We start from the raw sequence: 13,529 nt of genomic DNA, 5'->3' as shown, positions 1-13,529 counted from the left end.
CTGGGGCACTCCAGGTCTGGGGTGCCCTAAGCTTAAGGGCTGGGGCGCACCATTCCTGCGTTCCCAAAGCCTAAGGGCTGGGGCGCCCCAGGCCTGTGGCGCCCTAAGCCTAAGGGCTGGGGCGCCCCACTCATGGGGCTACCAAAGCCTAAGGGCTGTGGTGCCCCAGGCCTGGGTCTCCCACAGCCTAAGGTCTGGGGCGCACCATTCCTGGGCCTCCCAAAGCCTAAAGGCTGGGCGCCCCAGGCCTGGGGCTCCCAAAGCCTAAGGGCTGGGGCGCCCCAGGCCTGGGGCTCCCTAAGCCTAAGGGCTCGGATCGCCCATTCCTGGGGCCCCCTAAGCCTAAGTGCTGATGAGTCCCAGGCCTGGGTCCCCCTAAGCCTAAGGTCTGGGGCGCAACAGACCTGAGGCTTCCAACGACTAAGAGCTGGGGTGTCCCAGGCCTGCGGCTCCCTAAGCCTAAGGGCTGGGGCACCACAGGCCTGGGGCTCCCAAAGCCTAAGGGCTGGGGCGCCCCAGGCCTGGGGCACCCAAAACCTAAGGGCAGGGGCACCCCAGGCCTGCGACTCCCTAAGCCTAAGGCCTTGGGCGTCCCAGGCCAGGTGCTCCCTAAGCCTAAGTGCTGGGGCTTCCCAGGCCTGGGGCTCCCTAACCCTAAGGGCTGTGGTGCCCCTGGCCTGGTGCTCCTTAAGCCTAAGGGCTTGGGCGCCCCAGGCCTGGGGCTCCCTAAGCCTAAGGGCTTGGGCGTCCCAGGCCAGGTGCTCCCTAAGCCTAAGGGTTGTGGTCTCCCAGGCCTGGGGCTCCCTAAGCCTAAGGGCTGTGGTCTCCCAGGCCTGGGGCTCCCTAAGCCTAAGGGCTGGGGCGCCCCAGGCGTGAGGCTCCCTAAGCCTAAGGCCTGGCGCCCCAGGTCTGGGGCTCCATAAGCCAAAGGGCTGGGGCGCCCCAGGCTTGTGGCTCCCTAAGCCTAAGGGCTGGGGCGCCCCAGGCATGAAGCTAAAAAGCCTAAGGTCTGGGGCGCCACAGGCCTGGGGCTCCCAAAGCCTAAGGGCTTGGGCGTCCCAGGCCAGGTGCTCCCTAAGCCTAAGTGCTGGGGAGCCCCAGGCCTGGGGCTCCCTAAGCCTAAGGGCTGTGGTGCCCCAGGCCTGTGGCAACCTAAGCCTAAGGGCTGGGGCGGCCCAGGCGTGAGGCTCCCTAAGCCTAAGGGCTGGAGCGCCCCAGGCTTGTGGCTCCCTAAGCCTAAGGGCTGGAGCGCCCCAGGCTTGTGGCTCCCTAAGCCTAAGGGCTGGGGCGCCCCAGGCATGAAGCTAACAAAGCCTAAGGTCTGGGCCCCACAGGCCTGGGGCTCCCAAAGCCTCAGCGTTGGGGCACCCCAGGCCTGGGGTGCCCTAAGCTTAAGGGTTGGTGCGCCCCAGGCCTGGGGCCACCTAAGCCTAAGGGCTGGTACGCCCAGGCCTGGGGCTCCCAAAGCTTAATGGCTGGGGCGCCCCAGGCCTGTGGCTCCATAAGCCTAAGGGCTGGGGCGCCCCAGTCATGGGGCTACCAAAGCCTAAGGGCTGTGGTACCCCAGGCCTGAGGCTCCCAAAGTCTAAGGGCTGGGGCGCACCATTCCTGGGGCTCCCAAAGCCTAAAGGCTGGGGCGCCCCAGGCCTGGGGCTCCCAAAGCCTAAGGGCTGGGGCGCCCCAGGCCTGGGGCTCCCTTAGCCTAAGGGCTCGGGCACCCCATTCCTGGAGCCCCCTAAGCCTAAGGGCTGATGAGTCCCAGGTCTGGGTCTCCCTAAGCCTAAGGTCTGGGGCGCAAAAGACCTGAGGCTTCCAAAGACTAATGGCTGGGGTGTCCCAGGCCTGGGGCTCCCTAAGACTAATGGCTGGGGCTCCCTAAGCCTAAGAGCAGTGGCGCCGCGGGCCTGGGGCACCCTAGGCTTAAGGGCTGGGACGCCCCAGGCCTGGGGCCCCCTAAGCCTAAGGGCTGATGCGTCCCAGGCCTGGGTCTCCCTAAGCCTAAAGGCTGGGGCGGCCCAGACCTGAGGTTACGAATACTAAGTGCTGGGGCGTCCCAGGCCTGGGGCTCCCTAAGACTAAGCGCTGGGGTGCCCCAGGCATGGGGCTACCAAAGCCTAAGGCTGGGGCGCCCCTTGCCTTGGGCTCCCAAAGCCTAAGGCCTGGGTCCCCACAGACCTGGGGCTCCCAAAGCATAAGTGCTGGGGCGCCCCAGGCATGGGGCTACCCAAACCTATGGGTTGGGGAGCCCCAGGCCTGGGGCGCCCTAAGCTTAAGGGCTGGGACGCCCCAGGCCTGGGGCCCCCTAAGCCTAAGGGCTGATGCGTCCCAGGCCTGGGTCTCCCTAAGCCTAAGGGCTGGGGCGCCCCAGACCTGAGGTTTCGAAGATAAGTGCTGGGGCGTCCCAGGCCTGTGGCTCCCTAAGGCTAAGCTCTGGGACGCCTCAGCGTGGGGCTCCCTAAGCCTAAGGGCAGGGGCGCCCCAGGCCTGGGGCTCCCTAAGCCTAAGGGCTGGGGCGTCCCAGGCCAGGTGCTCCCTTAGCTTAAGGGCTGGAACGCCCCAGGCGTGGGTCTCCCTAAAACTAAGGGCTGGGGCGCCCCAGGCCTGGGGCTCCCAAAGCCTAAGGGCTGGAGCGCCCCAGGCCTGTGGACCCCTAAGCCTAAGCGCTGGGGCACCCCAGGCTTGGGGCTACCAAAGCCTAAGGCTGTGGCACCCCTGGAATGGGGCTCCCAAAGCCTAAGGCCTGGGGTCCCACAGACCTGGGGCTCCCAAAGCCTAAGGGTTGGGGCGCCCCAGGCCTGGGGCTCCCAAATCCTAAGGGCTGGGGCGCAACAGACCTGAGGCTTCCAAAGACTAAGGGCTGCGGCGTTCCAGGCCTGGGGCTCCCTAAGCCTAAGGACTGGGCGCCACAGGCTTGGGGCTCCCTAAGACTAAGGGCTGGGGCGCCCCAGGCCTGGGGCTCCCAAAACCTAAGGGCAGGGGCGCCCCAGGCCTTGGGCTCCCTAAGCCTAAGGTCTTGGCCGTCCCAGGCCAGGTGCTCCCTAAGCCTAAATGCTGGTGAGCCCCAGGCCTGGGGCTCCCTAAGCCTACGGGCTGTGGTGCCCCAGGCCTGGGTTTCCCTAAGCCTAAGGGCTGGGGCGCCCCAGGCTTGTGGCTCCCTAAGCCTAAGGGCAGGGGTGCCCCAGGCATGAAGCTAACAAAGCCTAAGGTCTGGGGCGCCACAGGCCTGGGTCTCCAAAAGCCTCAGGGCTGGGGCACTCCAGGTCTGGGGTGCCCTAAGCTTAAGGGCTGGGGCGCACCATTCCTGCGTTCCCAAAGCCTAAGGGCTGGGGCGCCCCAGGCCTGTGGCTCCCTAAGCCTAAGGGCTGGGGCGCCCCAGTCATGGGGCTACCAAAGCCTAAGTGCTGTGGTGCCCCAGGCCTGGGTCTCCCAAAGCCTAAGGTCTGGGGCGCACCATTCCTGGGCCTCCCAAAGCCTAAAGGCTGGTGCGCCCCAGGCCTGGGGCTCCCAAAGCCTAAGGGCTGGGGCGCCCCAGGCCTGGGGCTCCCTAAGCCTAAGGGCTCAGACGCCCATTCCTGGGGCCCCCTAAGCCTAAGGGCTGATGAGTCCCATGCCTGGGTCCCCCTAAGCCTAAGGTCTGGGGCGCAACAGACCTGAGGCTTCCAACGACTAAGGGCTGGGGTGTCCCAGGCCTGGGGCTCCCTAAGCCTAAGGGCTGGTGCACCACAGGCCTGGGGCTCCCAAAGCCTAAGGGCTGGGGCGCCCCAGGCCTGGGGCACCCAAAACCTAAGGGCAGGGGCACCCCAGGCCTGCGACTCCCTAAGCCTAAGGCCTTGGGCGTCCCAGGCCAGGTGCTCCCTAAGCCTAAGTGCTGGGGCTTCCCAGGCCTGGGGCTCCCTAACCCTAAGGGCTGTGGTGCCCCTGGCCTGGTGCTCCCTAAGCCTAAGGGCTGGGGCACCCCAGGCATGGGACTCCCAAAGACTAAGGGCTGGGGCGCCCCAGGCCTGGGGCTCCCAAAGCCTAAGGGCTGGGGAGTCCGAGGCCTGGGGCTCACTAAGCCTAAGGGCTTGGGCGCCCCAGGCCCGGGGATCCCAAACCTAAGGGCTGATGCGTCCCAGGCCTGGGTCTCCATAAGCCTAAAGGGTGGGGCGCCCCAGACCTGAGGCTTCCAAAGACTAAGGGCTGGGGCGTCCCAGGCCTGGGGCTCCCAAAGCCTAAGGGCTGGGGCACCCCAGGCCTGGGGCTTCCTAAATTTAAGGGTTGGAGAACCCCAGCCTGGCGCTCCCAAAACTAAAGGCTGGGGCGCCCCAGGCCTGGGGCTCCCAAAGCCTAAGGGCTGGGGCACCCCGGGCCTGGGACTCCCTAAGCCTAAGGGCTGGGGCGTCCCAGGCCAGGTGCTCCCTAAGCCTAAGTGCTGGGGCGCCCCAGGCCTGGGGCTCCCTAACCCTAAGGGCTTTGGTGCTCCCTAAGCCTACGTGCTGGGGAGCCCCAGGCCTGGGGCTCCCTAACCCTAAGGGCTGTGGTGCCCCAGGCCTGGGGCTCCCTAAGCCTAAGGGCTGGCAAACCCCAGACCTGGGACTCCCAAGACTAAGGGCTGGGGTGCCCCAGGCCTGGGGCTCCGAAACCTAAGGGTTGGGACGCCGCAGGCCTGGGGCTCCCAAGACTAAGGGCTGGGGCGCAACAGACCTGAGGCTTCCAAAGGCTAAGGCTGCGGCGTCACAGACCTGGGGCTCCCTAAGCCTAAGGGCTGGGGCGCCCCAGGCCTGGGGCTCCCAAAACCTAAGGGCAGGTGCGCCCCAGGCCTGGGGCTCCCTAATCCTAAGGGCTGTGGTGCCCCAGGCCTGGGGCTCCCTAAGCCTAAGGGCTGGGGCGCCCCAGGCGTGAGGTTCCCTAAACCTAAGGGCTGGCGCCCCAGGTCTGGGACTGCCAAAGCCAAAGGGCTGATGAGTCCCAGGCCTGGGTCTCCCTAAGCCTAAGGTCTGGGGCGCAAAAGACCTGAGGCTTCCAAAGACTAATGGCTGGGGTGTCCCAGGCCTGGGGCTCCCTAAGTCTAAGGGCTGGGGCTCCCTAAGCCTAAGAGCAGGGGCGTCGCGGGCCTGGGGCACCCTACGCTTAATGGCTGGGACGCCCCAGGCCTTGGGCCCCCTAAGCCTAAGGGCTGATGCGTCCCAGGCCTGGGTCTCCCTAAGCCTAAAGGCTGGGGCGGCCCAGACCTGAGGTTTCGAATACTAAGTGCTGGGGCGTCCCAGGCCTGGGGCTCCTTAAGAGTAAGCGCTGGGGCGCCCCAGGCGTGGGGCACCCTAAGCCTAAGGGCAGGGGCGTCCCAGGCCTGGGGCTCCCAAAGCTTAAGGGCTGGAGCGCCCCAGGCCTTTGGCCCCGCAAGCCTAAGCGCTGGGGTGCCCCAGGCATGGGGCTACCAAAGCCCAAGGCTGGGTACCCACAGACTTGGGGCTCCCAAAGCATAAGGGCTGGGGCGCCCCAGGCAGGGGGCTACCCAAACTGGGGAGCCCCAGGCCTGGGGCGCCCTAAGCTTAAAGGCTGGGACGCCCCAGGCCTGGGGCCCCCTAAGCCTAAGGGCTGATGCGTCCCAGGCCTGGGTCTCCCTAAGCCTAAGGGCTGGGGCTCCCCAGACCTGAGGTTTCGAAGACTAAGTGCTGGGGCGTCCCAGGCCTGTGGCTCCCTAAGCCTAAGCTCTGGGACGCCTCAGCGTGGGGCTCCCTAAGCCTAAGGGCAGGGGCGCCCCAGGCCTGGGGCTCCCTAAGCCTAAGGGCTGTGGCGTCCCAGGCCAGGTGCTCCCTTAGCTTAAGGGCTGGGACGCCCCAGGCGTGGGGCTCCCTAAGACTAAGGGCGGGGGCGCCCCAGGCCTGGGGCTCCCAAAGCCAAAGGGCTGGAGCACCCCAGGCCTGTGGCCCCCTAAGCCTAAGCGCTGGGGCACCCCAGGCATGGGGCTACCAAAGCCCAAGGCTGTGGCACCCCTGGACTGGGGCTCCCAAAGCCTAAGGCCTGGGGCCCCACAGACCTGGGGCTCCCAAAGCCTAAGGGTTGGGACGCCCCAGGCCTGGGGCTCCCAAATCCTAAGGGCTGGGGCACAACAGACCTGAGGCTTCCAAAGACTAAGGGCTGCGGCGTTCCAGGCCTGGGGCTCCCTAAGCCTAAGGACTGGGCGCCACAGGCTTGGGGCTCCCTAAGACTAAGGGCTGGGGCGCCCAAGCCTGGGGCTCCCAAATCTAAGGGCAGGGGCGCCCCAGGCCTGGGGCTCCCTAAGCCTAAGGGCTTGGGCCTCCCAGGCCAAGTGCTCCCTAAGCCTAAGTGTTGGTGAGCCCCAGGCCTGGGGCTCCCTAAGCCTAAGGGCTGTGGTGCCCCAGGCCTGGGGCTCCCTAAGCCTAAGGGCTGGGGCGCCCTAGGCGTGAGGCTCCCTAAGACTAAGGGCTGGGCGCCCCATGCCTGGGGCTCCCTAAGCCTAAGGGCTGGGGAGTCCGAGGCCTGGGGCTCACTAAGCCTAAGGGCTGGGGCGCCCCAGGCCCGGGGCTCCCAAACCTAAGGGCTGATGCGTCCCAGGCCTGGGTCTCCATAAGCCTAAAGGGTGGGGCGCCCCAGACCTGAGGCTTCCAAAGACTAAGGGCTGGGGCGTCCCAGGCCTGGGGCTCCCAAAGCCTAAGGGCTGGGGCTCCCCAGGCCTGGGGCTCCCTAAACTTAAGGGTTGGAGAACCCCAGCCTGGCGCTCCCAAAGCTAAAGGCTGGGGCGCCCCAGGCCTGGGGCTCCCAAAGCCTAAGGGCCGGGGCGCCCCAGGCCTGGGGCTCCCAAAACCTAAGGGCAATGGCAACTCAGGCCTGGGACTCCCTAAGCCTAAAGGCTGGGGCGTCCCAGTCCATGTGCTCCCTAAGCCTAAGTGCTGGGGCGCCCCAGGCCTGGGGCTCCCTAACCCTAAGGACTGTGGTGCTCCGTAAGCCTACGTGATGGGGCGCCCCAGGCCTGGGGCTCCCAAACCCTAAGGGCTGTGGTGCCCAAGGCCTGGGGCTCCCTAAGCCTAAGGGCTGGCAAACCCCAGACCTGGGACTCCCAAGACTAAGGGCTGGGGCGCCTCAGACCTGGGGCTCCCAAACCTAAGGGCTGGGACGCCGCAGGCCTGGGGCTCCCAAGACTAAAAGCTGGGGCGCAACAGACCTGTGGCTTCCAAAGACTAAGGGCTGCGGCGTCCCAGACCTCGGGCTCCCTAAGCCTAAGGGCTGGGCGCCACAGGCTTGGGGCTCCCTAAGCCTAAGGGCTGGGGCGCCCCAGGCCTGGGGCTCCCAAAACCTAATGGCAGGGGCGCCCCAGGCCTGGGGCTCCCTAAGCCTAAGGGCTTGGGCGTCCCAGGCCAGGTGCTCCCTAAGCCTAAGTGCTGGGGAGCCCCAGGCCTGGGGCTCCCTAAGCCTAAGGGCTGTGGTCTCCCAGGCCTGGGGCTCCCTAAGCCTAAGGGCTGGGCGCCCCAGGTCTGGGGCTCCCTAAGCCTAAGAGCTGGGGCGCCCCAGGCTTGTGGCTCCCTAATCCTAAGGGCTGGGGCACCCCAGGCATGAAGCTAACAAAGCCTAAGGTCTGGGACGCCACAGGCCTGGGTCTCCCAAAGCCTAAGGGCTTGGGCGTCCCAGGCCAGGTGCTCCCTAAGCCTAAGTGCTGGGGAGCCCCAGACCTGGGGCTCCCTAAGCCTAAGGGCTGTGGTGCCCCAGGCCTGGGGCAACCTAAGCCTAAGGGCTGGGGCGCCCCAGGCGTGAGGCTCCCTAAGCCTAAGGGCTTGGGCGTCCCAGGCTTGTGGCTCCCTAATCCTAAGGGCTGGGGCACCCCAGGCATGAAGCTAACAAAGCCTAAGGTCTGGGGCGCTACAGGCTTGTGGCTCCCTAATCCTAAGGGCTGGCCACCCCAAGCATGAAGTTAACAAAGCCTAAGGTCTGGGGCGCCACAGGCCTGGGTCTCCCAAAGCCTAAGGGCTTGGGCGTCCCAGGCCAGGTGCTCCCTAAGCCTAAGTGCTGGGGAGCCCCAGGCCAGGGGCTCCCTAAGCCTAAGGCCTGTGGTGCCCCAGGCCTGGGGCAACCAAAGCCTAAGGGCTGGGGCGCCCCAGGCGTGAGGCTCCCTAAGCCTAAAGGCTGGGCGTCCCAGGTCTGGGGCTCCTAAAGCCTAAGGGCTGGGGCACCCCAGGCTTGTGGCTCCCTAAGCCTAAAGGCTGGGGCGCCCCAGGCATGAAGCTAACAAACCTAAGTTCTGGGGCGCCACAGGCCTGGAGCTACCAAAACCTAAGGGCAGTGGCGCCCCAGGCCTGGAGCTCCCTAAGCCTAAGGGCTTGGGCGTCCCAGGCCAGGTGCTCCCTAAGCCTAAGTGCTGGGGAGCTCCAGGCCTGGGGCTCCCAAATCTTAAGAGCTGTGGTGCCCCAGGCCAGGGGATCCCTAAGCCTAAGGGCTGGGGCGCCCCAGGCCTGAGGCTCCCTAAGCCTAAGGGCTGGGCGCCCCAGACCTGGGGCTCCCTAAGCCTAAGGGCTTGGGCGCCCCAGGCATGGAGCTAACAAAGCCTAAGGGCTGGGGCGCCCCAGTCATGGGGTTACCAAAGCCTAAGGGCTGTGGTGCCCCAGGCCTGGGGCTCCCAAAGCCTATGGCTAGGGCGCACCATTCCTGGGGCTCCCAAAGCCTAAATGCTGGGGCGCCCCAGGCCTGGGGCTCCCTAAGCCTAAGGGTCCAGGCGACCCATTCCTGGGGCCCCCTAAGCCTAAGGGTTGATGAGTCCCAGGCCTGGGTCTCCCTAAGCCTAAGGTCTGGGGCGCAACAGACTTGACGCTTCCAAAGACTAAGGGCTGGGGTGTCCCAGGCCTGGGGCTCCCTAAGCCTGAGGGCTGAGGCCCCACAGGCCTGGGTCTCCCAAAGCCTAAGGGCTGGGGCGCCCCAGGCCTGGGGCTCCCAAAACCAAAGGGCAGGGGCGCCACAGGTCTGGGGCTCCCTAAGCCTAAGGGCTTGGGCGTCCCAGGCCAGGTGCTCCCTAAGCCTAAGTGCTGGTGAGCCCCAGGCCTGGGGCTCCCTAAGCCTAAGGGCTGTGGTGCCCCAGGCCTGGGGCTCCCTAAGCCTAAGGGCTGGGGCACCCCAGGCCGGGACTCCCAAAGACTAAGGGCTGCGGCGCCCCAGGCCTGGGGCTGCCAAAGCCTAAGGGCTGGGGACCCACAGGTCTGGGGCTCCCTAAGCCTAAGGGCTGTGGCGCCCCAGGCCTGAGGCTCCCTATGCCTAAGGGCTGGGGCGCCCCAGGCGTGGGGCTCTCTAAGCCTATGGGCGGGGGCTCCCCAGGCCTGGGACTCCCAAAGCCTAAGGGCAGGGGCGCCCCAGGCCTGGGGCTCCCTAAGCCTATGGGCTGGGGCGACCCACCTGGGGTTCCCAAAGTCTAAGGGCTGTGGCGTGCCAGGCATGGGGCTCCCTAAGGCTAAGGGCTGGGGCGCCCCAGGATTTGGGCTCCCAAAGCCTAAGGGCTGGGGCGCCCCATGCCTGGTGCTCCCTAAGCCTAAGGGCTGGGGCACCCCAGGCATGGGGCTCCCAAAGCCTAAGTGCTGGGGCTCCCCAGGCCTGGGACTCCCAAAGAATAAGCGCTGGGGCGCCCCAGGCCTGGGGCTGCCAAAGCCTATGGGCTGGGGTGTCCCAGGCCTGGGTCTCCATAAGCCTAAGGGCTGAGGCGCCCCAGACCTGAGGCATCCAAGACTAAGTGCTGGGGCGTCGCAGGCCTGCGGCTCCCTAAGCCTAAGGGCTGGGCCTCCCCAGGCCTGCGGCTCCATAAGCTTAAGGGTTGGAGCACCCCAGCCTTGGGCTCCCTAAGCCTAAGGGATTGTCTGCCACAGGCCTGGGGCACCCTAAGCCTAGGGCTGGAGCGCCCCAGGCCTGGGGCTCCCAAAGCCTAAGGGCAGGTGAGCCTCGGGCTGGGGCTCCCAAAACCTAAGGGCAGGGGCGCCCCAGGCCTGCGGCTCCCTAAGCCTAAGGGCTGGGGCATCCCAGGCCAGGTGCTCCCTTAGCTTAAGGACTGGGGTGCCCCAGGCCTGGGGCTCCCTAAGCCTAAGGGCTGTGGCGCCCGAGGACAGGGGCTCCTTAAGCCTAAGGGCTGGGGCGCCCCAGGCGTGGGGCTCCCTAAGCCTAAGGGCTGGGCGCTCCAGGCCTGGGGCTCCCAAAGCCTAAGGGCTGGGGCGCCCCAGGCCTGTGGCTCCCTAAGCCTAAGGGGTTGGGCACCCCAGGCATGGGGCTCCCAAAGCCTAAAGCATGGGGCGCCCCAGGCATGGGGCTACCAAAGCCTAAGGGCTGGGGCGCCCCAGGTCTGGGTCTCCTAAACCTAAGGGCTGGGGCGCTCCAGGCCTGCGGCGCCCTAAGCTTAAGGGCGGGGACCCCCCACCTGGGGCCCCCTAAGCCTATGGCTGATGCGTCCCAGGCCTGGTTCTCCCTAAGACTAAGGGCTGGGGCGCCCCAGACCTGAGGCTTCCAAGACTAAGTGCTGAGTCGTCCCAGGCCTGCGGCTCCCTAAGCCTAAGGCTGGGGCTCCCCAGGCCTGGGGCTCCCTAAGCTTAAGGGTTGGAGCACCCCAGCCTGGGGCTCCCTAAGCCTAAGGGATTGGCCGCCAAAGGCCTTGGCTCCCTAAGCCTAGGTCTGGAGCGCCCCAGGCCTAGGGCTCCCAAAGCCTAAGGGCTGGTGAGCCCTGGGCTGGGGCTCCCAAAACCTAAGGGCAGGGGCGCCCCAGGCCTGGGGCTCCCTAAGCCTAAGGGCTGTGGCGACCGAGGCCAGGGGCTCCCTAAGCCTAAGGGCTGGGGCTCCCCAGGCCTGTGGCTCCCTAAAAGTAAGGGCTGTGGCGCCCCAGGCCAGGGGCTCCCTAAGCCTAAGGGCTGGGGCGCCCCAGGCGTGGGGCTCCCTAAGCCTAAAGGCTGGGGCGCCCCAGGCCTCGGGCTCCCAAAGCCTAAGGGCTTGGGTGCCCCAGGCCTGGGGCTCCCTAAGCCTAAGGGCTGGGGCGCCCCATTCCTGGAGCCCCTTAAACCTAAGGGCTGATGCGTCCCAGGCCTGGGGCTCCCTAAGCCTAAGGGCTGGGTCGCCCCAGACCTGAGGCTTCCAAAACTAAGGGCTGGGGCGTCCCAGGCCTGGGGCTCCTTAAGCCTAAGGGCTGGGGCTCCCCAGGCCTGGGGCTTCCTAAGCTTAAGGGTTGGAGCACCCTAGCCTGGGGCTCCCTAAGCCTAAGGGCTGGGGCACCACAGACCTGGGGCTCCCTAAGCCTAGGGCTGGGGCGCGCCTGGCCCGGGGCTCCCAAAGCCTAAGGGCTGGGGAGGCCCGGGCCTGGGGCTCCCAAAACCTAAGGGCAGGGACGCCCCACGCCTGGGGCTCCGTAAGCCTAAGGGCTGGGGCGCCTCAGGCCACGAGCTCCCTAAGCTTAAGGGCTGGGGCGCCCCAGGCCTGGGGCTCCCTAAGAGTAAGGGCTGTGGCGCCCCAGGCCAGGGGCTTCCTAAGCCTAAGGGCTGGGCCGCCCCAGGCGTGGGGCTCCCTAAGCCTAAGAGCTGTGGTGCCCCAGCCCAGGGGCTCCCTAAGCCTAAGGCTGTTCGGCAAACCAAACTGAGCTCAGGGGGAGCTGGTCTGTGGGTTATTTTAGCCAGAAAGTGAGCAGTTTGAACTCACCAGCCACCACTCCAAGGGAGAAAGAGGAGGTTTTCTGCTCCCATGGACTTACAGTCTTCGAAGTGGCAGGGAGCATTTCTATGCCTCCTATGATTAGGATCTCGGAGGGTGAGGGTGGAGTTGGTTCGGACCTGTCTTCAGGCCATTTCCCATAAGGGCTTCCAGCAGTGGCTCTGCCTTCAGGAATGTCTGATGACCTTGAGGGCAGCAAAGTCCTAAACACACTCTGGCAGTGGTTCTCAACTTTCCTAATACAGGTCCTCTTGTTGTGGTGATGCCCCCCTCCCCCAATCATTAAATGATTTTCTTGCTACTTCATCACTGTAATTTTGCTACAGTTATGAATTGGGTGAGCCCTGTGAAAGGGTCATATGACTCCCAAAGGGGTCGCAACCCACAGGTTGAGAACCACTGCACTAAGTGTTCCCCTCCCAGGCAGCCCTACCAGTGTCTGGTGTGCATAGTTCTGTGAGGTGAGAGAAATGGACTTAGTGTCTGCTTCTGGTGACAGTTGATGTGGGTGGGCTTTCTCCCTATGTCAAATCCCTCTCAGGCCATTTGTCACCACAACAGAGGGAGCCATGCACAAAAAAGCAAGAAGAGGATGCACCACAGCAGGACAGCAAGCAGAACAAAGATTGAATAAGCACAATTCACTTCAATCATGAATCGGGTGCCCTTGAGATGTGAGGAAGACCCCAGTCTAGTGACATTAGATCAGGTTTAGGGATTGAGTGAAGGGACCCCTCTTGGCTCCCCACAGTCCCTATTTTGCTTTCCCATTGACCCTGACCCTTGCATTGTGATTGGTCCTTATTCCAGCATGATGGTTGGTTTCATAACCACGGCATATGGGAATGTATTAGTCCATAGGTTATACAGGCACAGCCTCTTGAATGGGTAAGTGAGGAGGCGATTTGGGCTTGCTCATGCCGACCTCTAGTTGTCCTTGACATGACTGGTAGAATGGATCATGTGAAGTGATTTGAGATTGGCGTTGAGATCTGATAGGTCATGCAGACTTCTAGCTGATCCTGGCAGTACCCTATTTTAAGGAAACAGAATGTTTGGCGTTTAAGTCTTATTTGAGCTTAAATTTTGAGCAATAGGCTGTGGCTCACAGTGAGAGTCTATGTGGAGACCCTACATCCATTTTGAGGGGCCACAGATTCAGCCGCCATTGAGTTCTTTCCTACTGCTGACTGGCAGTGGAAAGCTTGTCCCTCAGGCAGTGTGCTTGCGTCCACTCCCCGGGCCAGACTCAACGATATACGGTAGTGTGCACATCCCAATGAAGGTCCCGCTCATGCTCTCACAGGCCCTCCTGAAACTCCATGAATTGATCTGTCTTCAGTCACAATTTTGTGACAAAGTTGTTTGTTTTCTATGTCTTGTTTAAGTTTTCAGGAGCCCAGGTGGTAATGCTGGATAGTGTTGGACTATTAAGAGCAAGGTCGCTGGTTCAAAGCCACTAGTCATTCCACAGGAGAAAGATGAGGTTATTGCTTCCTGGAAAGGTAGCAACTTCAGGATCTCTACACAGAGTCATTATGAGTCAGAGTCAGCAGGACAGAATGGGTGTCATTTTATTTAAGTCACTGTGGCTGTGGGTCCTTCCGACACCATTTTGGCCTTATGCGGATGCTTTCCTTCATCAAGAACAGCGGTTTGTGCCTTTTTCTTGTGTAAAACTTAGCAAAGGAGTTCCTAATAAAAAATAGTTGAATTGGGAGTCTTTTGCCCCTTAAAACAAAGTAATTACATAAATAGAAACGCGACTATGGTGCTAATAACCAGTTGGAGAGTTGAGAGAGCTGAACTCTCAATCCTGATAGAAACCCATTGTGACTGAGCACCTGCTCAAGGTCATCCACAGCCTATGAGGT

Source organism: Tenrec ecaudatus, unplaced genomic scaffold (genome assembly GCF_050624435.1).
Source record: "Tenrec ecaudatus isolate mTenEca1 unplaced genomic scaffold, mTenEca1.hap1 Scaffold_212, whole genome shotgun sequence".
In the NCBI taxonomy this organism is placed as follows: Eukaryota; Metazoa; Chordata; class Mammalia; order Afrosoricida; family Tenrecidae; genus Tenrec; species Tenrec ecaudatus.
This window is presented reverse-complemented; position numbering follows the sequence as displayed.